Source organism: Myxine glutinosa, chromosome 11 (assembly GCF_964187855.1).
Source record: "Myxine glutinosa chromosome 11, kmMyxGlut1.1, whole genome shotgun sequence".
NCBI classification, from domain to species: domain Eukaryota; kingdom Metazoa; phylum Chordata; class Myxini; order Myxiniformes; family Myxinidae; genus Myxine; species Myxine glutinosa.
This window is the reverse complement of record NC_136271.1, coordinates 72,751,366-72,779,089: the sequence shown is the minus strand read 5'-3', so window position 1 is coordinate 72,779,089 and position 27,724 is coordinate 72,751,366. Positions and strand designations below refer to the sequence as shown.

Genomic DNA, 27,724 nt, shown 5'->3' with positions numbered 1-27,724 from the left:
ATATCTTGGAGTGTTCTGTTCACTGCTTCGAATGCCTGCTTGTGGTTCATAGTAGCCTCATCCCAGATGATGATTTTGCACTGTTGAAGGATCTTGGCTTTTGCTGAATTCTTGCTAATGTTGCAGGTTGGGGTGTCTTGCTTGGTCAAATCCAAAGGCAGTTTGAAAGTTGAGTGTGCTGTCCTTCCTCCTTCAAGAAGTGTAGCTGCAATTCCACTTGAGGCCACAGCCAGAGCAATTTCCGAATTTTGACGAACCTTGGCCAGGATGATATTAATGAGGAATGTTTTTCCTGTCCCGCCAGGAGCATCGAGGAAGAATATCTTGCCAGCATCATCATCAACACTCTTCAGGATAGAAGTAAAGGCTTGCTGTTGGTCCTCAACCATTCTTGGGACATTCTGCTCTACAAATGTGGTCAGCTCTTCCATGTTGTAGTTTGTTTCCCTCAGAAGCCCCTGAGCCATTCCCTCAATGCTGTTTTATGGTTGGGGCATTCCACAATTTGCCATAGTGGTTCCATAGGCAATTAGGTGCTTCTCTAGCTCAATCAGGGCTTGATTGTAGATTGCACAGTTGAAATCAATATCCACACCAGGGTTCTGACGTCTGGCCAAGTGAAGAAAGTCTTCAGACATATTTCCTTTGTGGTCCTCCCAGAGCTTCTCTGGATCCTGAATGTCACATGCTGCCAATATGATGGAAAACAGCTGCCGTAGTTGTTTTGGTGCCTGTGAGACTGCTGCCTCATCCATGGCTTTTTTCCAATGTTCATCTTCTTCCAATAGACCATGGAGTCGGCAGGCATCGCGGAAGGTGGCACAATCTTGACCATTAACCCGTCGCAAATCTTTAAAGGATGTTGGACCTCTGACAGTGTGCAGGAGAAGGCGCAGAAAGAAACAGTCTCTGTTCTTTGGATGAACTGTGTAGACTCTGCCAATTGCGCTGCTGGCATAAACGCCAGGATAATTGTCTACTGGAATGTCCTTCTTCCTGCGATTCCACGTTTTGTTCTCCCATGTGTAGCCTACAACCTTCATTGATTGCCCCTGCGCCAGAAATATGCCTTGAAATATTCCTGAAATAAGTTGTTGACCTTTTGGCCTATGTTGACCTCAAAAATAATTGGTGGTTTAATTCAGTGATCTGATATGCAAATCCTCTTCAAATTTCAAGTCAATTAGATGAAAATTGACGATTTTAGAAATTTGGCCCGTATTGATATTTTCACCTTTAGACCTCAAAATTAATTGGTGGTTGAATTAGGTGACCCGATATGCAAATCCTATCCAAATTTCAAGTCAATTGGATGAAAATGTAGGATTTTAAAAACTTCACCTTAAGTTGTTGACCTTTGGCCTATGTTTACTTTTTGGCCTATGCTGACCTCGAAAAGAATTGGTGGTTCAATTTCAGTGACCTGATATGCAAATCCTCTTCACATTTCAAGTCAATCAGATGAAAGTTGAGGATTTTAGAAATTTGAAATTGTTGTTGACTTTTGGCCTATGTTGCTCTTTTGGCCTATGGTGATCTCAAAAATAGTTGTTGGTTGAATTCAGTTTGCTGATATGTAAATCCCATTCAAATTTCAAGTGAATCGGATGAAAATTGAGGATTTTAGAAACTAAAAAAAAGAGTGGTTGACCTTTGGCCTACGTTGACCTTTTGGCCCACGCCGATCTAAAAAATAGTTGGTGGTTTAATTCAGTAAGCCGATATGTAAATCCTATTCAAAGTTCAAGTCAATAGGATGAAAATTAAGGATTTTAGAATCGAGGCTGACGACTGTTGAGAAACTCAGTTGGGAGGTTTACTGCCTGATCTTCATGTCACTTTGGCAAGAGAATCATAATTTCTTTCATGACCGGGCAGCGAACGTCATTATGTGCGACTTTACGTCACTCTTACGGACGTGAAAACATTTGTTTTCCTTAAAAATATATTAAAAATAAATAAAATAGTACATAAATTAACAATAAAAGAAGCTAAAAAACAATTTAAAATACAAATAAAAGCACATTAGAAAATATATAAATATGTACGTATAGTATACTGTACGTACGCGCAACCGCTGCTTCGCATTCACAACAGAGGCGACGCACAGTATTCCTTTACTGTGTCTGTGTTAGCCATGGGTCCGAAGAAGGATAATGCTAGTGTTTCCAAGCGTAATGTGGTTACGATGGACGATAAGGTAAATCTGATTAAAAGGTGGAAAAGTGTTGGTGATAGCGCATAGACCTTATCGCGAATTGGAACCGCAATGCGTCATGGGATCGGAAAGGGGCAATAGCGCCGCCACAAACTACACCATGGAATTGCAGCTGGCGCGGTTTTTTAAACCATTGATATAAAAATAAAAAGTACCCTATAACCACCGGAATTTTATGCTGATTCCGAATCTGTGTCTAAAACTTTTCTCCGATGTGTAGTTCTTGAGTTATAAGCGGACATCCAGACAGACAGACACTCCTCCTTTATATATAGATATATATATATATATAATATATATATATATATATATATATATATATATATATATATATATATATATATATATATATATATATATATATACATATATATATATATACATATATACATATATATATACACATATATATACACATATATATACAAGTATATATATATACATGTATATACACATATATATACACATATATATATATACAAGTATATATATGTATATATATATATGTATATATATATATATATATATATATATATATATATATATATATATATATACACACAAGTATATATATGTATATATATACTGTATATATATATATATATATATATATATATATATATATATATATATATATATATATATATATATATATATATATATCTGTCTCTCTCTCTGTCTACCTGTCTGTCTGCCTCTCTCTGTCTGAAAGTATCTTGCAGCAAGCCCTACAAAATTACTTTCGTAAGAACCACCTTGAAGAAGTTCAGTCACTCAAACTATTGCGTCTCACTCTCAGCCATGGCCTTTCTTGAGCAAACCACATTTCAAAGTTAGCCTTCAAAGCCAGTCGCCAACTGGACAACTTCTATCATGCAAGGTCCTTCCTTGGCACACCTGAACTCCTATTCACCTGCAAGGCCTTCATCCGCAGCTTGATGGAGTACAGTTCTGCCCTCTGGGCTAACGTCCCTGACTCATATCATGCTCAACTTGACATCCTAGAAACCAAGGTCTTCAAAAGATCATTCAAATCTCCCATGATGAAGCCGAGTCTATAGACCTTTCACTTTGTCATTGCTGACAGGTCGCTGGTCTCTCTGTCTTCTTTCACCTCCTTTCTGGTCTTGCACCCACCTCCTGCATTCTCCTCTATACCTCAACCATACTTGCATCCCTTGATTGCCCGTCTCTGTTTATTTTCTCCCCCAGCCCTGCTGTTCTCTCCCTCGGCCCTGACATTTTCCCTCTTCTATTTCTGCTGTTCCTTTTGTTACGTTGCGTCCTGATCCATTCTGTGTTCCAGCTCTTCCATGAGCCTAGACTCTGCATACAAAAAAAAAAAATCTGCTTATTTATTTAAAACAGAATTCATAAAACACCTTACCCAAAGCAATCTTGAAAAAGGGACATGGGAAGGGTCTTTATAACTCTTGCTTTGAGTTTCTGAGTGAGTTTCAAGCACGAGCGGCCATTTTGTCTGAATCTTGATATTCCCCAACGCCAAGAGCACAAGCAGCAAATTTGATCAGGATGAGATTCTGTAGATTTTACCAAATTCAGAGCCAAAGTATTATTAAACTGCAGGTTCGTGTTCTGATTAATCTTCTGATTTGTGTTCTTCAGTGTTCAAGATATAACATTCTATTGAAATCACGTCGTTCCTCAATCATTGACCAATTGAAATCATTACCCTGCGCTCGCAAAGCGAAAAGCGGGGTTAAGCATCCGGTGGCGGCCGTACTGTGGCATACGTACGTGTCTGCATTTTTAAAATTCATTTTCTCAGCAACCGTTGGTCCAATTGGCACGAAATTTAACCATAGTGCCTCCGCCTGTAGAAAGTATTTATTCATAATTATTACGTCATAGGTCACGTGTTACGGACGCCATCTTTGAAAAACGTTACACCTCTATCTCCCAAACCGCTCAATGGAAAAAAATGAAACATCGCTCATTGTCAAGTACTCCCCATGGGGAATAAGATTTGATGATGTCACCGGTGCCTTCATTATGACGTCATAATTCGACAAGTACAACGCTTGATCTGATCAGAATGAAAAAAGAAATTCCTCTGCAACCATTAGTCCAATGGACACAAAATTTTCAGTATATGAGCAGCGACTCCTGTAGAATATTTTTTAATGATAATCATTATGTCATAGGTCACGTGGTACAGGCACCATCTTGGAAAAATCGAAAAAAGTTGCACCTCTATATCTTCGAAACCGCTCCATGGAAAAAATTGAAACATGGCTCATTGTCAACTACTCCCCATGGAGAATAAGATATGTTAATGATGACGTCTTCTGTGCCTTCGTTATGACGTCATAATTCGACAAATACAACACTTATCCGATCATTATGAATTTTTTTCCCTCTAATTCTTGGTCTGATGGACACGAAATTTTCACCATTGGAGCGCCTCCTCCTTTAGAATATTTTAATGATAATCATGACGTCATAGGCCATGTGGTACAGGCACCATCTTCGAAAAAACGAAAAACGTTGCACCTCTATATGTCCAAAACCGCTCTATGGAAAGAATTGAAACGTGGCTCATTGTAAAGAATGCCATAAGGGGAATAGGTGTTGTTAACAATGACATCATTATTGCCATAATTATGACGTCATAATTCGACAAGGACTTAGTCTGATCTTAGTCTGATCAGTTTGAAATTTATTGAGCGTGATCTATGCAACAATTATATTAGAGAATAAAAATTTATATCTTCGCTCACGTGATCTGGCAGCCATATTGAATGAAAGAACAAAAAAAACGTTCAAAAACAGAAGAGTTGGCTCGCACCAAGTTGACTGTGCAGGGTAAGTATTCTATGAATACCATCTCGTCCACATTTTATATCAAGTACAGAACAAACTGCCTCACCATGCACTGTAGCTCTCCCCTTGCCAACTAACCATAATAGAGACAGCAGAGAGGCCTAACTCTGTAGTAGGCTGGCAATGGCCTTTTGCTGCTGGCACAGAAAAGCAGGAAGTCAGTTTTTCTTTGTCAATGCCGGTCATCACCAATTTTTCATATTCATTTAAGTTTCCATAATATGTACTTCATAAAGCCCTCCATAAGCAAGTTTGCCTATTTTTGTCACGCTACCATTTCATCAATTACTTTCACTGCAGAACCTCGTTACATCCTTCCGCTTTCACATGATTGCATGTGGATTCATCACCACAGTTTCGAGTTTAGAGCATAAACGATTAGCACTCCCTTGCAGGAGATGTTGAGCATATCGGATATCTACCTTGATGTGCAAACGCACAGGATTCCCACGATACCCTGCAAACCACATGGATTACACCACACAAATACAACCTCAAAGGCCATCAATCTTACAGGCCCACACTGAGAAAGAGAAGCAAATCGCCAAGTCCATTCATAACAGGCCACGACAAAGTATTTCTGGACATGGACAGTGGGGAAAACGAGGCAATGGAGGTGTTCCTCGTAAAATTTGGCCCCAATTGGTTAGCAGTTACAAGGACTTCAATGTGAAATGGAGAAACACGGGTTTGACTGATGAAAAACAAGTCTTCACCGTTTTGGTGTTTTACTCCATCGAGAGTCGAGATTCCAAAAGTTCTCTCAAAGTGTCCACCAATGAAAATCGAGATTTTGACCATATTGTTGAAAGACGACGGTCAAACACCGTGAACACAGCACGATGACCTGAAAAGCCATTTGGTAAACTTGCAAGACAGATTTTAAAAAACAGGTTAACGGAGTTATTTAACAAGGACAAATATTTAAATCCAGAGAATACCATGTTACCAATGTCTATTCGAGATATTATTCAAAAAACTACAGAAAATAACTGCAACATCAGGAAAAAATGGACAAACGAAACGCACAAAGGCATTAACCTTCACCACGGTAACATGACCATCCAACAAACACAGAGATCGCTTGATCAGCATTGGTGGGTATCTACCCTGCTATATACCAGGTACACTTTGGGGGTATTTATTTAATTTATTTATCAGGTATTTATCAGGTACACCTCATGACACAATAAATGTTCCCAGACAACTACTCCTTGGCATCAAATACTTTAGTTTTAGAAATAGGGGGTAATAAAGTACAGTACTGCGGTACTATTTTAACAATCATCGAGTACCACGGAGTGTATATACACGTCCTTTTGGGGAAACAAATGAAGCATTAGTAAATTCCCAAAGGAGACAACAGTATCAATTTATAAAAAGACAAGGAAGCATTTGTGCATCGGGGTTTGTACATTGTAATAGAGCATATAGGTCTCCCCCTCACACCTCCCCATGTGGCCCAGGGCCAAACATACAGTGTCGGCCTGTACGAGCACCAGCTTGCTTGTGCCAGGCCTGGCTAAGGAGCGCGTCTGGCACATCGATTGGCTTTCCATGGGCGTGTGCGCTGCTCTGCATTCCTTTCTTCATACAACCACACCGAGCTCACGGAACTGTTCCATTTTCACAATTTCAGCAGATTCACAGCCTAGGCCTGAGGCTGATTGCAAAAATTTGGGTTTACAAACTCGTCGGAAAAGGTTTCCCTGACAACGAACTAGCAGAACCTCTTCTTCACCCGTTTCACAAGTTGCTCTCCAAAGACTTCCATTGCAAAAGGTAGATCAGGTCTTGTCCTTTCAGTCCAAAGGAGAAACCTCCTCCCCCTCCCTCCAGAAAGCCAACAGTGACACATACTTGTAATTGGAAACAACAAGGTACTTGTAATTAAATTGCAACAAAATTACACCAAAGCACTTTTAAAATTCAATAAAAATATTTCCTAGCACTCCGACCTGAGCGTACTGTCTCCCGATTGGGAAAATGCCACGTGAAGCACTATCTCCGCTCATGGGCGGACCTCTGCAGTGCCAAAGGCAGGGCCTTGTAGCCCAATATCATGTCAGAGTCAAGTCCAGAAAGGAGACGGTCAAGAGGAGAACATCCCTGCGGCCATTCAATATGCACCGGGCCGGCTTGCTTGGCGTGGCCACATGGTCGAGAACTTAAGGACTTGAAAAGGACGTCGATGGCCAAATGACTATGGCAGGACGGGCAGCACTTGGAATATTTGTAAAACATCATTACATGCAAAATACTGCACATGTCAGTAAAATAAAGTTTACAATCAACACATAATACCAGTAGTGACACATGACTGCAAAACGCACCGATCCCTTAAGAAAAATGGGAAAGAAAGACCACCAAGGAAAGGGTCACAGGAAGATGCCATCTCAGCAAAATAAGAAGAGGAGCCATGATTCAGACAGAAAACTAAATTCAATGTCTTTTCAGATCACGAATATTAAAAAAAAAAAAAAAAAATGAAATGGAATTTGTCCAGACACAGCAAATAAGATCGGATAACCTATGGGGGACATTGACAAAAATTGGCAACCTGGTGAAGGACTTGGATTGGGGAAAGAGGAAGGATGAAATAGAGAGATCAAATTGAAAATTTCATTGGAGTATCATGGAAGATAAAATAACAACCACCCTCTAAAAAGTTATCTACATATTAACAAATTAAGGCGTAGGCTCATGGAAGAGTGAGGTGTCCATTTCTATAAAGATGATATAATGAGGATAAACTTGGCTTCCATTTTGTGAATTCGAGCTAAGAGGGGCAACTTACCTGTTCATAAACAAGTAGCGTACCACTCATTAATTACTCCTTCCCATCAACAAACAACGCTTGGTATGTATCAAAGTCAACGGAAGATCAACAAATACCAATAATCAGCTGCTCAACTCTGTGCTGCAGACGATAAGCAGATGGTGACATCATTTAGCGAGAATGAAAGATTGTAAAACAACCATAGGTGTGGTTGCTTGTTTGTGGATGGAGACTTTCACTTCAATTTTGTTTCGTTTATTTTTAGCTGCCTTTGTTTTAAGTTTTCCAATTAAACACAATTAATCCATAATTTAATCCACCACAAGACCTTGATGGCAGTTAAGGACTTTGGGTGAAAGACTTCCTCATTGTCATCACCACTCACATTCATTTCATCAAAATCTGCACAAAACATTACTGAGAGATGATAATGAAATGTCATCGCCTTGTGAGTTGGAGGTTTATCTTTTGATTTCTTTTTAAGACTTGTACACTCTCGCCATAAAAGCATTCCTAACAAATAGTGAGCGAGTGAATATGTATGCAAAAAGGCATCTCCTGGCTTTAATGGTGAGCACTAGCAGCCATTAAAACCAGAAAGTGCCTTTTTGCATTTAATAGATGAGTTTCATCCTCATTGGTTAGATTTCATGCAGTATGCCGTCGTGATGAGGGCAAATAAGCACGGAATCTGCATCGGCGGCTCCATTTGATCAATGTCGACCAAAGAATCAAATCTCTATCGGTCGACAGAGTGGCCGGGCTGATGCTTCCGAGATGGAGGTGACGCTTTGGTGTAGGGCTTCGGTCGCTCGTCACTGGATGTCGATTGTTATCTCTGCCAATCGCAGCACACCACCTGGTTTTGGTTTGCATTGGCGGGAATGATGATCTGGGTGGCAGATAGGCTGTTTGTTCTTTGCGGATTATGGGGTTTCTACAGTGTGAGACGTAACCCGTGGCTGGTGCTCACCATTAAAGCCAGGAGGTGACTTTTTTTGTACACGCACGCACACACACACACACACACACACTTATCCCGTAGTGCCTCCAGGAGATAGGGCATAGAGACTGAATAGCATAGGGCAGCAGACAGGTGAGACAGTAGGAACTAGAGCTGGCATGAGGTATAGGTTCATGAGGGTCAGGAATGGTATGAAGCGTATGGATGAGGTTTGGGATTAGTGTGGTGTACCACGAGGAAACTACAAAGGCACTCGGTAGCGATCGTACCTCTGCTCGGCTGAACACTTTACATTTTGTATTCCAATGATAGGCCGGATCTGCACCGACCTTAACCAACACCTAACCAGCTTGTTATTGTCACCTACCCAACTCATCCACCTGGTTTTATCATAACCTTTCCACAACTTTTGGAAATATTGTGCTATATATCGTTTTTGGCCATATTTCTCAATTATGAAGAATCACGTTTTTAAAAATTTAAAAAATCCTTTTATCTGGATTCAGATGCGGATCTTCAGCAAAATGGCCTCCAAAGCCAGTCGCGACTGGGCATCCTCCGTCGTGCGAAGTCCTTCCTTGGCACACCTGAGCTCCTCACCACATACAAGGCTTTCATCCGCAGCTCAATGGAGTACTGCTCTCCCCTCTGGGCTGGTGCTCCTGCCTCACACCTAGCTCGGCTTCACGCTGTTGAAACCAAAGCGTTCAGAATCATTGGAATCTCCCGCGATAAAGCTAACTCCGAGGGACTTTCACTTACTCACCGCAGGCAGGTTGGTGGTCTTTCTTCTACCGACTCCTCTCCGGCCTTGCTCCCCCAGCTCTCTCTGGGCTTTGTCCCCCAAATATTCCTACAGGTCGCACAAGATCTGCCTGCAACCCTCTTATGGTTAAACTGCCAAAACCAAGACTCTCTGCTCACCTTCACTCTTTCATTCCCCTTTTCTCCCGCCTCTGGAACAAACTCCCCCACTCCCTTCAATCCCACTCCTCCCTCCAGGTCTTTAAAACAGCTGTTCACAACCATCTCTTATCTTCCCCCATCCAACACCTTGATCTTTTCTACCCCCGCTAATTTCACCCCAGATCCACTTTTTTTAAATACCAATTTCTTTCCTGGAAGTCCTTGGAGTGTCCTTGTGTTTTATACTTCTGCCACCCCTTCCCACGCCTCCTGCCCCCAAGCCTTCTCCCTCCCACAGATCTCCCGATGTCCCTGCTCTCAAATCTTATGTTTGTGTGCTTTGTTTTATGTGTCTGTTTGATTTTTTTTTTTGTGATAAATGTTAGCTCTTTCACGAGCTTCACGAGGGTGTGCTTCACGAGCCTCAATCCTGTACACAAAAATAAATAAATAAATCGAATCAACTTGTCCTTGGTACACACTACACATCCAATCTGTCCACCAGGTTTTGTCTGTATCCGTCCATAAATTATTAAGATATCGTGATATACCGTATATACTGTATATATCATTTTAGCCCTATCTCTCAATGGCGAAGATCGAATCACTTAAAAAAATTCTGGTATCCGGATCCTCGACATAATTGAATGAATTCGTCCTTGTCACACACCCAACCTATCAACCAAGTTTTGCCTGAAGCTGTCCATAACGTTTTGAGATATCGTGCTCAGAGACAGACAGATAGACAGAATGAAAGCCCACAGAATCTTGTTTCTCCCAGTCTGAGAGTCCTTTAGGTGCTTTTTTTGCAAACTCCAAGTGGGCTTTCATGTGTCTTTCACTGAGGAGAGGCTTCCGTCTGGCCACTCTGCCATAAATCCCAGATCGGTGGAGTATTGCCGTGATGGTTGTCCTTCTGGAAGTTTTTCCCATCTCCACACAGGATCTCTGGAGCTCAGCAAGTTTCTCCCATCTCCACACAGGATCTCTGGAGCTCAGCCAGAGTGACCATCGGGTTCTTGGTCACCTCTCTTACCAAGGCCCTTCTCCCCCGATTGCTCAGTTTGTCCGGGCGGCCATTTCTAGGAAGAGTCCTGGTTGTTCCAAACTTCTTCCATTGATGAATTATGGAGGCCACTGTGCTCTTGGGAACCTTCAATGCAGCAGAGAATTTTTTTGTCGGCTTCCCCAGATCTGTGCCTCGACACAATCCTGTCTCTGAGCTCTGCAGGCAGTTCCTTCGACCTCATGGCTTGGTTTTTGCTCTGATATGCATTGTCAGCTGTGAGACCTTATATAGACAGGTGTGTCCCTTTCCAAATCATGTCCAATCAATTGAATTTACCACAGGTGGACTCCAATCAAGGTGCAGAAACATCTCAAATATGATCAAGAGAAATGGGAGGCACCTGAGCGAAATTTCAAGTGTCATAGCAAAGGGTCTGAATACTTATGTCAATGTGATATTTCAGTTTTTTCTTTTTAATAAATTTGCAAAACTTTCTAAAATCCTGTTTTCTGTTTGTCATTATGGGGTATTGAGTGTAGATTGATGAGGGAAAAATGAATTTAAACGATTTCAGCATAAGGCTGCAACATAACAAAATGTGAAAAAAGTGAAGGGGTCTGAATACTTTCTGAATGCACTGTATTTTAAGGTCTTGCTACCCCTGCTCATTCATCCCTTCGGGTTATTCAGGCTCACTCCTCACTCTCACTCTCACTCTTTTTAGGTTATTCCTCCGAAGTAACCTCATAATGTGGGTCCCTATGTGTCTGGCCGTCTGTCAGTCCATTAACATTTGACTAACGTCTTCTCCTCACAAACTACCTGAGCGATGTGGACCAAATTTGTTACGATACATCAGAACATTAAGGTCATATGGGGTTGTCCTCCCCATCCAGATCTGCCCCTACATGAGGCTGAAAAGGGGGGTTCCCCCCTCAAATTCAGGTAATTTATTTTTAAATCTTCTCAGAAACTGTGGTGAAATAATTGTCAGTCCTCACGGAGCTCTTGGTTTCCTTCTTATTGTCTGTGGAACCAGGGCTTCAAGTTGTCAGTACATCACCAACAATAGAAGAGGTCATCTTTCATCCCTAGCCATGATCTTTTCTATCATTAATCCTCCAGTCCTCACCTCCCCTTATTTGCACAATAACATGGTTTTCCTGCTTTCTCATCCTCCTGTTTGTTCATCCCATTATTGTTGTCCTCGATGTCCTACTGCCAACTCCTGTCGGTAAATTGCCTTCACCCCTCTGTCACCTTGCTATTTCATGAACTCGGACTTTATATACCAAAAAAGAAAAAAAAGTAATTAAATTTCTTGGACGTTGTGAGTATCCTGTTGATAGAATGTTTCGAACACAACCTTGGATGAGCTAAACAAAAGTTTGGTTTCAAACAGCACCTTGTACAGTTTAATTCTGACCCTAGCCAAGTCACACCAAATACTATATGAATGGTACGCGCTGCTTCCTCACTTGATGCTCAGCATTTAGAGGATTCAGCACAGACAAACTCCATGGGAAGGGGTGGTGGGAATTTCTCCTTAATTGTGCCGCTGCCTACGGAGAGTAAAAAAAAAATACAGCACAAAGATGGCCAAGAGTGCCCCGAGAAGTTACCTACCTTCCCCTCCCCAAGGTGTGGTTACATTTGTTGGAAGTCAGGTCCAGTGTTGTCTCTTATATTTGTCTGCAAGTGTGTGTGCATCGTTTGCATTGTTGTACCTCCAAAAGCCTTAGACCACAGAAGAAAACAACAAATAAATAAACAAACCACACAGATTGACAGTCAGACACCAAGCTGCAAGATTTGGTTGACACCATTCTACACAAACTTGTCCCCCACCTACTCCTAACTACCCTCACAAAGAAGTCCAAGGTCAGGGCATCAATTAGGAAGACCATTATCATCCACTTCTCGCATTCTGAAGGTATAACTAATTGGCTGCTTTGAAACATCATGACACCACCAACAAAGAATAGTGCTATGCGCTGAATTCCTTCAGCGGTTGAGGGAAACCACAAAAGTATTCGAAAAAGACTTCACAAGCTTCAGAAAGGAGTTCCATTCCGAAAGAAGAATGATCTATTCACCCATCTCGAGTTGAGATGGCCATCGCAAGGGATCGCAGACCCAGCAAGGGATCACAGACCCGACAAGGGATCGCAGACCCAGCAAGGGATCGCAGACCCGACAAGGGATCGCAGAACTGACAAGGGAGCGCAGATCTGGCAAGGGATTGCAGACCCGGCAAGGGATCGCAGAACCGACAAGGGAGCTCAGATCTGGCAAGGGATTGCAGACCCGACAAGGGATCGCAGAACCGACAAGGGAGCGCAGACCCGACAGGGGATTGCAGACCCGGCAAAGGCAGCACAGACCCGGCAAGGGATCGCAGATCTGGCAAGGGATTGCAGACCCGACAAGGGATCGCAGAACCGACAAGGGATTGCAGACCCGGCAAAGGCAGCACAGACCCGGCAAGGGATCGCAGACCCAGAAATGGATCGCATACCCGGCAAGGGATCGCATACCCGGCAAGGGATCGCAAATATTTTACATTTTGGAGAAAATCCCATCAGTCGGATGATTGTGCAAAGTTGGTATGGGGCTTCTGCGCCTTTTTGATGGGATTGGACAGTACAGTATTGGAAAAAGGTAGACCAAGTGTTCGAAAGTCCAAGGATGCGTTTTTGTTTCGCTTTTGGTTCTAAAACATCTTCCTTGCGGTCAAGCAAATATATTTCCTCATGCCCTTGTGATGTCCACAAAAATGTTAAGCATGTGATCTGGATTTTTTTTTTTTTTAGTTCCTCTTAACTCCGCATGGCGGTTTAACGTAATAAAGTACACGAGGACATCGGTTAACTTATTTGCACGGTGGCTAAAGTCGTGCAAGTTAACCGAGAACATGACGTCACACAATTGCATGTGACAAGAGCGAGAAACAAGACGACGCGTAATAAAACCGTCTCTCCTTTTTTTTGTCAATCACATGACTAAACCCTCATGGTAAGATGAGTGTTCAGTCTTCTAGCATAAATTGGTGAACGGAACAGATGCCAAGGTGCCATTCATGAAGACACCGAGACGAGTTATGGCTGGCATCCTCAACAGATTAAAAGTTCCCACCCAAACCACATTTGCTCGAATTTTAGGCCAGACCAGCCAGTCCATGAGACTTGGGCCGACCCCACAAAAAGGCGGTAATAATCGAGGCCGTTAAAAGTAGTAAAAAAAAAAGTTCTCATAGTCACATAATGATAATTTACACAGTCATCATTCAACTTCTCGTGAAGTGCAAATGAGTCCAGTAGTTAGTTGTGAGAATTGAGCTTAAAATCACTGTGAAAGACCCATGTTCAGTCAAAGTTGCAGTGCATGCAGAATGGTCAGTGCATGCAAAGCTGGTACCGTCAATAAGAGAAGTGAGCAAATATACAGGTAGTGGACAAAAAATGGAAACACCAATGTAAAGTCACTTAATAGGGTGTAAAGTCAATGTAAAGTCACCACGTGCAGTCAAGTCAGTATGGCCTTAATGTGCCATGGCAGAGTCGACCAGTGGCTGGAATTCTACATGTGGGATGCAGCACCATTCTCCCATGAGAAAGTCAATCACCTCACACCTGTGTTGATGGAGGTTGAAAACGCTGTCTCAGGCGTCATTCCAGAATATCCAATAAATGATCTATTGGGATCAGATCTGTTGACTGAAAAGGCCATGACATATGAATAACATCAGTGTCATGCTTATCAAAACCATTGGGTGACCACACGTGCTCTGTGGATGGAGGCATTTGGGGAGGGTCTCCTCTTGCAGCCATGCTTCCCATAATTATAGGCAAACATCTTGCAGCCATGCTTCTCCTCGCAAGCATGGGTCTCCTCTTGCAGCCATGCTTCTCCTCGCAAGCATGGGTCTCCTCTTGCAGCCATGCTTCCCATAATTATAGGCACCGTCTTGCAGCCATGCTTCTCCTCGCAAGCATGGGTCTCCTCTTGCAGCCATGTATCTCCTCGCAAGCATGGGTCTCCTCTTGCAGCCATGTTTCTCCTCGCAAGCATGGGTCTCCTCTTGCAGGCATGCTTCCCATAATTATAGGCAACCCTCTGACAGCCATGCTTCTCATCACAAGCATGGGTCTCCTCTTGCAGCCATGCTTCTCATAATTATAGGCAACCCTCTTGCAGCCATGCTTCTCCTCGCAAGGATGGGTCTCCTCTTGCAGCCATGTATCTCCTCGCAAGCATGGGTCTCCTCTTGCAGCCATGTTTCTCCTCGCAAGCATGGGTCTCCTCTTGCAGCCATGCTTCCCATAATTATAGGCAACCCTCTTACAGCCATGCTTCTCCTCGCAAGCGTGGGTCTCCTCTTGCAGCCATGCTTCTCATAATTATAGGCAACCCTCTTGCAGCCATGCTTCTCCTCGCAAGCATGGGTCTCCTCTTGCAGCCATGTTTGCCATAATTATAGGCAACCCTCTTGCAGCCATGCTTCTCATAATTATAGGCAACCCTCTTGCAGCCATGCTTCTCATAATTATAGGCAACCCTCTTGCATCCATGCTTCTCCTCGCAAGCATGGGTCTCCTCTTGCAGCCATGTTTGCCATAATTATAGGCAACCCTCTTGCAGCCATGCTTCTCCTTGCAAGCATGGGTCTCCTCTTGCAGCCATGCTTCCCATAATTATAGGCAACCCTCTTGCAGCCATGCTTCTCCTCGCAAGCATGGGTCTCCTCTTGCAGTCATGTTTGCCATAATTATAGGCAACCCTCTTGCAGCCATGCTTCTCATAATTATAGGCAACCCTCTTGCATCCATGCTTCTCCTCGCAAGCATGGGTCTCCTCTTGCAGCCATGTTTGCCATAATTATAGGCAACCCTCTTGCAGCCATGCTTCTCCTCGCAAGCATGGGTCTCCTCTTGCAGTCATGTTTGCCATAATTATAGGCAACCAGGCCTATGCAGCATTTTTATACATGACCCAAAGCATGCTGGGATGTTAATTGCTTAATTAACACGTGGAAGCAGTTGCTTGGTGTCTCATTTACCCAGGTATTTCCATTTTTTCTTGGGCCACTACCTTTGGAAAGCCCATAAAACACTCCAGAGTGTTTTTTTTTTTTTTTTTTTTTTTTTGGATACAGCATCGACACTCGTGAAAGAGCTAACATTTATCACACAAACAAGTCAAACAGACAAACAAAACATATAAAAAGAGGGAGCGGTAGACAAGATGGGGAGAGAAGAGGAAGCACACAAACACAACATTTGAGAGGAGGGACATCGGGAGATGTGTGGGAGGGAGAGGGCTTGGGGGGAGGAGGCGTGGGAAGGGGGGTGGGGGTGGGAGAAGTATAAAACACAAGGACACCAAGGACTTCCAGGAAAGAAGTTGGTATTTCAAAAAAGTGGATTTCGGGTGAAATTAGCGGGGGTAGAAAAGATCAAGGTTTTGGATGGGGGAAGATAAGAGATGGTGGTGAACAGCTGTTTTAAAGACCTGGAGGGAGGAGTGGGATTGAAGAGAGTGAGGGAGTTTGTTCCAGAGGCGGGAGAAAAGAGGAATGAAGGAGTGAAGGTGAGCAGAGAGTCTTGATTTTGGCAGTTTAACCATAAGAGGGTTGCAGGCAGATCTAGTGCGACCTGTAGGAATATTTGGGGGACAGAGCCCAGAGAGAGCTGGGGGGGGGGGGGGAAGGCCAGAGAGGAGTCGGTAGAAGACGGAAGGACCACCAACCTGCCTGCAGTGAGTGAGTGAAAGGCCCTCGGAGTTAGCTTCATCGCGGGAGATTCCAATGATTCTGAACGCTTTGGTTTCAACAGCGTGAAGACGAGCTAGGTGTGAGGCAGGAGCACCAGCCCAGAGGGGAGAGCAGTATTCCATTGAGCTGCAGATGAAAGCCTTGTATGTGGTGAGGAGCTCAGGTGTGCCAAGGAAGGACTTTGCACGATGGAGGATGCCCAGTCGGCGACTGGCTTTGGAGGCCAGATTTGAAACGTTGTTTTCCCAGGGAAGGTCATGGCAGATAATGAGATCCAAAAGCTTGAGTGACAGAACTTCTTGGAGAGGATTATTCAGAAAGTGGATGGGAGGGTTGTCCAGTCGGTCTTTTCGGAGAGACATCGTAAGAGTGTGAGATTTGTCAGGATTGAAAGACATGTTCCACTTGTTTGCCCAGTCTGTGATTTTGTCCAGGTCTGCAGAGAGTGAGGAGGCTGCAGACTGCCGATCTGAGGGATAAGGAATGGAGCGACAGAGAGTAGAGTCAACAGCAAAGATATAGAGAGGATTTTCAAGAGAGTCAGAGAGATCATTGATGAAGACCAGAAAAAGCAGACGGCCCAGAACACTGCCTTGGGGAACTCCAGCCTGAACAGGAAGAGGAGATGAGAGAAACCCATTCAGGGCCACATGTTGACAACGACTAGAGAGGAAGTCTGCCAGCCATGCGTGTTGATTTCCATGGATACCAAAGGAGGAGAGTTTGGTGAGCAGAGCGGGGTGCCAGACCGTATCAAAGGCACATGATATGTCAAGGGAGACAACTCTAATTTCCTGTTTGGCATTGAGGACCTCCATCCATTGTTGAGAAAGCAGAAGCAGCATGTCCAGAGTAGAGTGACCTGGTCTGAAACCAAATTGATGATCAGAGATCAAGCCATTGGAGAAGAGGAAAGATTTCATATCCGAAGCAATGATGGACTCCATGACTTTGCTGATAATTTGGAGAAGGCTGATTGGTCTGTAGTTGCTAGGATCTGTTTTTGCACCTTTTTTTATGCAAAGCGGTGATGTTGGCTGATTTCCAAGCAGATGGCAGATGACCTTGAGCAAAAGAGAGGGTGAAGAGAACAGAGAGAGGGAGTGAAAGAGCGGAAGAACAGGATTTTAGGACCCGTGGGCTGATGCCGTCAGGTCCAGTTGCAGAATCAGAGTCGAGGGTTGACAGAAACTTTTCCACATTGTCAGGAGGAAAGGACACAGAGTCCAGGAGCAGCTAGGTATGACTGGGTACGGTGGGTACAGAGAGGGATGGGTTTGGGACTCAAGATTTAGAGGCAAACACAGAGTTGAGGCATTCAGCTTTTTCACGTGCAGAGTCAGCTGTGTAGCCGTTTGAGGTGAGGGAGGGGATGGAGGGGGAACAAACACCAGAAACAGATTTGACCAGACGCCACCAGGATTTGGAAGAGGGAGGCAGACAAGAGAGTTTGGTCTTGAGAACGGAGGGATATCGTTTCCTGGCTCTCCTGAGGGTGGACACACACTTGTTTCGGGCTTTGTGAAAGGAATGAGATTTCCTTCCGTTGGATTTGCTTTCCAGGAGACGAAGGCAAGTTGTTTCTGGGCAACAGCCTCACCACAAGATTCCGTGTACCATGGACGGGAGGAAGGGTATGACAACTGAAGACGAGATGGGATAAATCTGTGCATGAGAGAGAGCAATTTACTTTGGAAGAATTCCCAGGATGAGTTGATGGTAGAGGTGGTAGAGATGGGAGACCAGTCCAGATGATTGATGGCTGCTTGAAGACCGTGCCAGTTGGCCTGAGTGAAATGCCAGGCTCGTCGACGCTGAGGAGGCTCTCTGAGAATGGTCAGAGAGATGTCCACTTTAACAAGCACATGATCAGATGAGCCGATTGGAGCAGAAGAAGAGCAGCAGGTTGGGGGAGATGAAGGTGAAAGTTGGAAGGGGGAAGAAGCGGGGAGGACGCTTTGAGGAGGAGGGGTGAGAGGGGAGTCTAGGAGGGGAGGGGCGAGGGAGAGTCTTGGAGGGGAGGGGTGTGGGGGGATTTTAGGAGGGAAGGGGCAAGGGGGGAGATTTGAAAGGGATGGGTGATGGGAAGGATTTGGAGGGGAAGGGCAAGGGGGAAGATTTGAAAGATATGGGTGATGGGGGAAGATTTGGAGGGGAGGGGCAAGGGGGTAGATTTGGAGGGGAGGGGTGATGGGGGAGATTTGGAGGGGAGGGGTGAGATTGGATTTTAGAAAGTGTACGATTAATGGAAAACGAACATTTATTGCAAAATGAGTTTCTTGTGACCTTCGAGTCAAAAATACTGTTGCGGATTTGAGAATCCTGTGTTTTTTTTTTTTGTTGTGTCATGAGAATTGTTGTAAATATCACCCTCCGTGTTGTGTGTAAAGGTCAAAGGTCGTCCTCCTTAGTTACTCCATATACATACACGTAGCCAATCATATACCCTCTTAAATAGTTATCTCCTTATTCTATGTAGTTGAAGGCTCTGTTCCCACTAGTTGACACTGCATTGCATCAAATTCAAATAAGGTAGATTCCCTTTCATTCCCAAAGCCCCCCATTCCCAAAGCCTCGATTGCCAACTGCATTCGCCCTCCATTAGCCACGAGGTAAGCTCGGAGAAGAAAGGCGTGTCTCCACCTCGTCATCAGAGGGTGGAGCCAGGAGAGCCCTTGCCAACCAACCAAGTACAGGGGGTTTGGCTTGAGAGGGCGGGGAGAGAACGCTGGGGGAGGTTCGCAAAGGTTGGAGGGTGTGGTCAATATCACCCGCGGCGGGACGCCCCCACCTCAGATGAGATACGAAAGATGAGTAAGGGATCCCCACGAGCAGTTCTGCAGAGAGAGAACCCGTCACGCAACGCCCCCACGAGGGAGATGCGGCAGGAGGGAGATGAGCTTCGAGTCCACCACGCAGCTTTGAATCCACCACGCAGCTTTGAGACCACGCAGCTTCGACCCGCTGCTACGCAGGAACCAGATTGCGGTGGCATCGGTGGCCGTCGAGGTCCAGCCCGACGTCCCGTGCGGGATCAAGCTCCAGCCAGCGTCCAGCTGAACCTTCCTCTCCTTCCAGCCATTCGTTCCTGCTTCCATTCCCCATTCGTGTGAGTTTGATTGTCGTCTGTTTTGTGTGTCTTGTCCTGGGTTAAGTAAAACTGTTTATAGGTAAGCTAAATATTTGCACTGTGTCTCCTTACTCCTTTCTGTCTTTATTTTATTATCCTTCCTCCTTCCTTGGTTTCTTTACTGTAAATTTTCTTTACTTTACTTTACTTTACTGTAAGTTTTTTTACTGTAAATAATAGTAATAAATCATATTTGTTCTTCTTACTTTTGTCTTCTTCTTCTTCTTCTTCACATCCATTTCATCCTCGTCTTTTCCCTCATTGAATACCTGTGGCGCGATTTTGGCCAACGTTTAAGGATCGGGTTTAGTTTCTGTTAAATGGTTCGTGCCGCGGTTGCTAAACCGCTCGGCAATTAACATCTGTCTGCGGACGCGAACGGGGTTGCGCACCTGCCTTTCCGGAGGGAGCTGTGCAGCGTCAGGGACCACGTCGGCCAGTCATAGACGAGGGGATTAATCCCCCCTCGATAAGGGGAACAGAGGCCGACGTTGGGTTCCGTAACAATATATTTGAGGATGCTGGAGGAGGGGTGGAGTGCAGGAGAGTTTCGGGAATGTAGAAAAGAGGAACTGTAAGAGATGGAATTTTTTTTTGGAATGAATATGTTTGGTGAGCAAGTCGAAAGCATCCTTTTATAGAAGAAGAAGAAGAAAAAGGTGTTATAATATATGACAATACAGTAGTCCGGCAGCTAAGCTAAATATAGCATAACAATTGTGCATTTTGTGAGGAAAGCACCAAATTTGGCACACTAGTAGATTATCATATTATGAAAAGATCTGGATATTGGGCCATCTCAGATTCAGAGATTTGATTTTTGCAAGATTTGCAGATTTGCAAGCGGAGATTGCAACGCCAGGGATGGCCGACTCCTTCCTGCGAGCTGCCCACGTCACCCGCACAAGAAGAGCTCATCAAATCACTGCAGCAGCACTGCACATCCTGCAACACAGTGCGTATGAACGCCACTGTATGACATATGCTGATGATGCAGAAGACCTGCCTGAGTTCGAAGACTGGTGTCACCAGAGAGGAGAAGACATTCCCAACTTTCAGTACTGGGCAACTGTGCTGGAACTAGAGATGTTGGTACTGGTCTACGTGCGTTCTCTGCGGCAGGCTTCATTCACGATGTACCTCGATGCCCTGACGGAACTGGTCCCATGGTTCCATGCCTTAGACCACACACACTATGCCAGGTGGGTCCCTGTTCACCTGAGGGACATGGTTGCACTCCCAATGAAGCACCCAGATGTAGCCAGAGAATTCAGGGCTGGCAACTTCACTGTACAGAAGACGAAGAAGGTGTTCTCTTCGATCCCCAATCGAATCGAAATGTTGCAAAAATCAAATCTCTGAATCTGAGATGGCCCAATATCCAGATCTTTTCATAATATGATAGTCTACTAGTGTGCCAAATTTGGTGCTTTCCTCACAAAATGCACAATTGTTATGATAAGTTGCCCCACTACAGTACTTCAGGGGAAAGTTTAAACATTTTTAAATTGAGCAGTGAAAACTATCTGGGGAAATGGAAAATGGAAATGGGGGTGAAACACGTGATCGAAGAACGAACGAACAAATAAGAACAACGAATAAACGAATAAGAACAACGAATAAGAACAGAGAAGGAAATAATTATTTTGGTTTTTCTTTTTTTTTTTGAGTTGACATTTTAAACATGGACGTATGGGGTGAAAGACTGGGACAAAAACAGAGAACGAAAGTAATTGCAGCACAATCGACGGACCGCTGAGAGAACAACAAAGCCTCAAGGTAGGACACGGTAGCCTACTAGGCCTCAAAAGACGCGACACGAATTAACCAACGATTTTGTATACAGGTATGAAAAATTAAGACCGATAAAATCTTACTAAGGACACACTATAGGTACACACACCGAAAGATAAATACAGTTTCGACAAAAACACAATTGTGAAAAATTACTTAACTTCGAAAGCATTGTTGATTGCCCGAAAGTTGATTGCCCAAATGTGTGTTTCTTCTGTGACAGATGATGGTCAAGTAAAGGTCTTACTAATGACCTTGCTGTATATACAGGTAATGCAGTTAGGTACCTTGAGAGAAGCAAGCTACAGTACACATTAGCACAAAGTGCTCTTAATTGGCATGCAGGAAAGAAGTAGATTAAATCAAACTTCAGTTCTCTTTTTGTATATATATATAAACATGTTTTAGCAACAATCAATGACAATTTATTTAATGGTAGAGAAAACAACATTATCAGAGTCAATGTACGACACCTGTAGCCAAGTATGGTGGCGGGTCCGTACAAGTTTTGGGGCGAAATCTCAGCCAGTGATTTTGGCAAAATTGATGAATGCCGACAGGTACAGGTAGATTCTCATCCATCAGCATTCCTCAGGAACCCAACTCATTAAAGAGGCATTAGTCTCCAAGCAAGGTGTTCGTCTAGTCAGACATTAGATGATAGTCTTTCGTTTTCTGAACGGATTCTCTTTTTACTGAACTTGTGTGTCCAATTTTACCAATTTGAATTACCTCTAAAATTTGCACTCCTGAAGTGTAACAACCCTACCTTACTGACCTTTGAAGTTATTATCACCTTAGGTCTCGCATAAACATTCCTCTACCTTCACTTACTGGCTATTATTTGTTCATAAAGCTTAAAGTCAGATCTTTGCAATGCCTCGGCTGTCAACAGCCTACAACTAGATAGAGCGCATACCTCCGCCAGGATGAACAGCTTTAGTCAGGCAGCTTAGCAAATGGATGTGGATGTTCTGGACAAAAGCGCTAAATTTTCCCCACATGCTTCCCATAGTTTTGCTTTCCATTTATGGTAGGAAACACTCCCTCCGAATACATTATGGCGGCCATCTTGGATTTTCAAAATGGCTGCCATGTAAAAACATATCTTTCAATATCTCAGCTTCTAAGCCACTTAGGATCATAATCCTGGTGTCTAAACATACATTTTCAGGGTCAAGGAATACAACTCTACAATTTAGGATAGTGTCAGATTGGTTATTTGGTCAAAAATAAAACAAGGCTTGGTTATTTTCAGTTTGTTTGTTTTTCAGGCAGAACAAGTCTATCAACATAGTGGAAAGAAAAACAAGTAAAACAGATGGAGAAGTTAAGTGACATGTTTTATAGGATGATTATTTCATAAGAAATTAATAATTTCATTTATTTTCAGGTTGACTAGCATGATGGATTGGAACATGTGCTTGATCTGTCAAAAAAAGACTACAGAGCTTCTGAAATGCCCACTCAATGCACAAAGAAACGGGGACAATAACTGAATAACGTTAATTCTTTCAGAGCCCTGGGCACATTGCCAGTGGTGCTTAACTTTGGAGAAGACATGACTGTAGGTGAACTGGTCCAAAACCAGGGTGCATAGCACAAATCTTGCTATGTCAAGTTCAGCAAAGAGAAGTTGGAGAGAGCTACAAAAAAGCGTAACAAGGATGACGCTGCAGAGAGCAGCACTTCTGGGATTAAACGGCCTCGGCGCCAGTCGATTGACAAAATGGTCTGTCTGTTTTGTCATCGAGAGGATGGACACCTACATGAATTTAGAACACTTGGAGCTGATGAGACCATAAGACAGATGGCTACCGAGCTGCATATCATCTGCAGTGCTTAACAGAACTAAGGAATCACTACGGAATCGCTACAGTTCACTGATGCGGCAAAATGAGCAGGAATCGGGAGGCTCTTCTGAGGAAAAGAAGATAAAGGCAAGAGCACTTGTGGAGCTCTTTACTCATGTAGAAAACTGTGTGGAAGATGGGACCTTCAACTTCAAATTTTTGGTCTTGCATCAGCTGTATGAAAACCACGTACGATACCTTGGTGTTGATAAGGAGACCAACAGAACCCGATTCAAGGAGAAAGTACTAGCATACTTCCTGCAAGCACAAGAGCAAAGTGATGGCAAAAATAAGGTTCTGGTATGAACATGGTATGCAGCAAATGCTAAAGCAAGCCATGGCATGCGATTATGAAGGTGATGCACTACTGCTGGCTAAGGCTGCCAAGATAGTGCACAAAGATATTGTCAGCTACAAAGGTTTCCACTTTGATGGCAAATTTCCTTCTGGTTGTCAACAAGGATCAGTGCCATATACTCTCAAGACCCTTGTGTCTATGCTGTTGAATGGTGCTGACCTGAAAGACTCGAAGGTAAACCTCACAGTCTCTCAGACCATTCTCTTCAACTTCAAGAAACATGCGTCGACTTCTGCTAAGCGTCGGCATTCCCTGGATAGGGGACCACCATTGCCGCTGTACATCAGAATGAAGATTCACACAGAGACCAGGTCGAAAAAGATCATCACACAGCTATATGGCTTGGGTCTCAGTGCAAGCTATGACAGAGTTATTCGGCTTGAGAGCCAGCTTGCGACTGCTGTCTGTAAGAACTTTCAGGACAAAGGAGCTGTGGTTCCTGCTCAGCTGCAACGTGGACTGTTTACTGTTGGTGCACTTGACAACTTGGAACACAATCCTTCAAGTACAACCGCTAAGGGGTCATTTCATGGCATAGGCATCAGTCTGTTTCAGTTTCCCACTTCGTCTAATTTTTCAGAGAAGCAGAACGAGATCAGACTGCCTTTGGCTGATACCAAGAAGAATCACCAGTTGCTAGACAGCTTCACCACAGTGCCAGCTGTGGCTTTGAAGACAGCAAAATTGCCAGTCCCATAACTGTCAAATGCATCAGCACCAAAAGACGGACAACTCGTAGGCGCACGATTGAAGGAGAAAAGCTGGCTGGAGAATGCTAGACAACAGATGGAGAAAGATGAAGTTGAAAAAGGTGACACGATTACCTGGTCAGCATTCCATGCCTCCAAGCAAGATGCATCAGCAGATCAGCACACCACCCTTACAGAGCTCTTGCCCCTTTTCTATGAGAAGGCAGCTACTGCAGCTATTATCAAGCATGGAATTGCCAGAAGGGGAAGACAATGGAGAGACTTCCACCAACACAGGATGCACTGTTGCAGCACACAGAGCGAGTTGCATATCAGGCAGGAATATGGTGCACCAGTGAGCATATTGAACAACACGCACCTACTCCAGAAGGTTGGGGCTGGACTCTCGATTAGGACAGCAATTCATGGGTTCCTGTGTGGAACATGTTACCTGTGGTCTCCAAGGCCTGCAGTAAACTAGTCAAATGTAGCTGCAAGATTCAAAGTGGATGTGGTGCTAGATGCGCATGCAGAAAGGCACATTGGAAGTGCATTGAACTCTGCAGTTGTCACTGTGAGAAGTAGGCTGGGAATAAAATGCATGTGCAGCAGTGTGTGATGACAATATACCGTTACAGTTGCAGTTGATATAGTTACAGTCCTTGCAGTAATTTCAGTGACTGTAGTACATTAACAGAATTCCGTTTTTTGTTTTTTTTTCAATTTTTATGTTGTTTCTTTTTTGTGTTCATAAAAATCGCCTGTTGCTTTTCTAAATGGTATAGTTGTATTCCTTGACCCAGAAAACGCAGTATGTTTAGACACCAAGATTGTGATCCTAAGTAGCTTAGAAGCTGAGATATTGGTATATAGGTTTTTACATGGCGGCCATCTTGAAAAACCAAGATGGCCGCCGTAATGTATTCGGAGGAAGTGGTTCCTATCAAAAATGGAAAGCTACGGTAATGGGTAACATGTGGGAAAAAATTGGCGCTTTTGTCTGGAACGTCCATATCCATCTCAAATCCGGTCCTAAGCTGCCTGACTACGTTAGGTATCCCACCGATAGGCCGGATCTGCATTGTGGCCTGAACCAAAATCTAATTGGCTTGTTCTTGTTACCTAACCAACTCATCCAGGTTTGTCTACAGCTTTTTTGTCATATGTTTTTGTCACAAGGTTTGTCATAATATGTCTACAGCTTTTTGAGATATCCTGTTCAAAAACAGACAGGGGTGAAAGCATAACCTCCCCCACCTTCGGTGGCAGAGGTAACAATTTTGCTGTTTCCATCGACTTTAATTTTGATGCTCTATGTATCCCTAAGATACCCGACACTTGAGGAGGCCATTTGGCCCATCAAACCTGTGCTACAGCTACATCAATACCACGTTAATTCATTCTAATAGTTTATTATAAACATAAATTTAGTAGGGGGGAAGTGGGGCGGTAGGAATGAGGATGAGAACAGTGGGACAAGCCTAGGCATCACCAAGGTGTGCACGTGATACATATCAAAATCTGTGGAGCGTGACGGGTGCTCATCCCGATCTCCACTAGATAAGAAATCCCACACATGCACAGACCACAGCATCGCCTGAAGGCTGAAGCACATGGTCAATCAAAACACAAACATCATAACCCCAGAAGACAAGAATGCATGGCCATACAATTGGACCCCTCCTACAAGGAGTGAGACCCCATGACTTCAACACCACGCCCCCCCCCCCCCCCCCCCCAAAAGAGCTTATTTGTTCTCGTCAGGACGGCATACCGTTCAAAAATCTAACCAATGAGGATCATAATCGTCAGTTCATGTCGTAATAGTAGCTCCTGACTTTAATGGAGAGCATCAAACACAGATCAGGTCTCACTCGGCAAACACTGCATCATCAGCAAGAAACAAACATGTCTGCCACACATTTGTTTCCGCTAATGCAAACCAAAAACATAGGGACAATACCCCTGGGTGCTCACCTGGTAGAATAAAGCAGTATACTACACTGACTAAAGGTATTTTAAACGTATCATGGCATTTTTAACCAATTTCAATGGTTGCTAGAAGATAGGGAAGCATGTACAATCATACTAATGTAATCATAAGACTTTAAACAAACAAAAACAAGACAGAAAGTCTAACAGTGGCGTAGCCGGGCTTGTAAAATATTATAAACCACAAACACATATTAGCTTTTTAAACAGACGCTAATGTTGTTTATAACATTAAACAAAGAAATTTAGAGGAATCCAGACATCTGTGAGGTAAGTTTTACTTACAGAACTAAGGGAAGATCTACTGTAATCTAGATTATACCCCAAAAGGGTTGGGTATGTACCGCATTGTTGGAAGAGACATAACGCCGATGCTTTCGATATTTCATGATCATTTTAACAATCGGTTTGTTTGCGTTTCACACTGAATGAAAAACCGTAAAGGTAGAGCATGGCGATTGTGATATATGACAGATTCAACGATATGTTCGGCATGAACGGCATATAAGTCAAAATGGCGGAGTGTGGAGAGTCAGCCACCGTACCCCGTAATGACATCAGACATAATCACATTGCCCTGTCACGTGACCAGATCCTCAGCTCTGATTGGTACACGTTTGAAGGGACATACATACATACATACATAGATGGACAAACACTGTTTTAGATGGCTTTTCCCTATGGGCTACGCCGTAAAAATAGCTATTTTGGGGGGCAACCTCCCCGGCCACCCTCCGCCTTCCGCCTTCCGCCCACATAGACCGCCTTTTTAAATTCCAGGAACAAACGTTGGTATATCATGGGTGATGAACGGAATGTAGTGGTCAAGTTTCATTGGAATTTTATGTGTAGTTTCTTAGAAGAAAGCAAATACCTATTGGGGGGGGGGGGGGGGGGGGGGGAGGCCAGATCTTTATTTTAAATTCCGTGAACAAACTTTGGTACATCGCAGGTGATGAAAGTTGTGGTCAAGTTTCATCGAAACAGTGTGTGTAGTTTCAGAGGAAAAAGCAAATTCCTATTTTGGGGCGTTAAATGTGGATCCAATTTGACCCCAGTATACCCCCTTAGACCCCGATTTTTTTTAATGCGGTGAACAAACTTTAGTCACAACACAACAAACATAATATTTGTGCCAAGTTTGGTCACAGTCCCATCAGCGGTTTTGGAGAAGAAGTTGCAAGTGTTTACAGACTGACGGACTGATGACGCCATCGCATAAGCTCCGCAGAACTTCGTTCCAGGTGAGCTAAAAACAGAAGGCACTGGCGATCAGGTACAGATATAAATCAAAATGTGTGGACTGTGACGAGCGGCATGATAAGCTAGTTATACATGTTAACAAGGCATTTGTTCAAGGAGGAAAAACCCCTTGGGGAGACAGAATATTATTAATATAACTATTAATATTGTTT

General features: G+C 43.7%; 1 protein-coding gene across 4 annotated transcripts in view; it reads right to left on the bottom strand.

The window, feature by feature from the left end:
• The window catches only part of LOC137436766 (protein FAM83H-like), a 45,545-nt gene that overhangs the window by 7,688 nt on the left and 10,133 nt on the right, over positions 1-27,724 (bottom strand). Inside the window, exon 2 of one of the 4 annotated variants that reach the window (XM_078786768.1) lies at positions 5,109-5,196. The exons of 2 other annotated variants lie outside the window; for them this stretch is intronic. The gene's annotated coding sequence lies outside the window, so the exon portion shown is untranslated. The remainder of the gene's footprint in view (positions 1-5,108; positions 5,197-27,724) is intronic. One more of the 4 variants, XM_078786767.1, reaches the window with a different exon arrangement.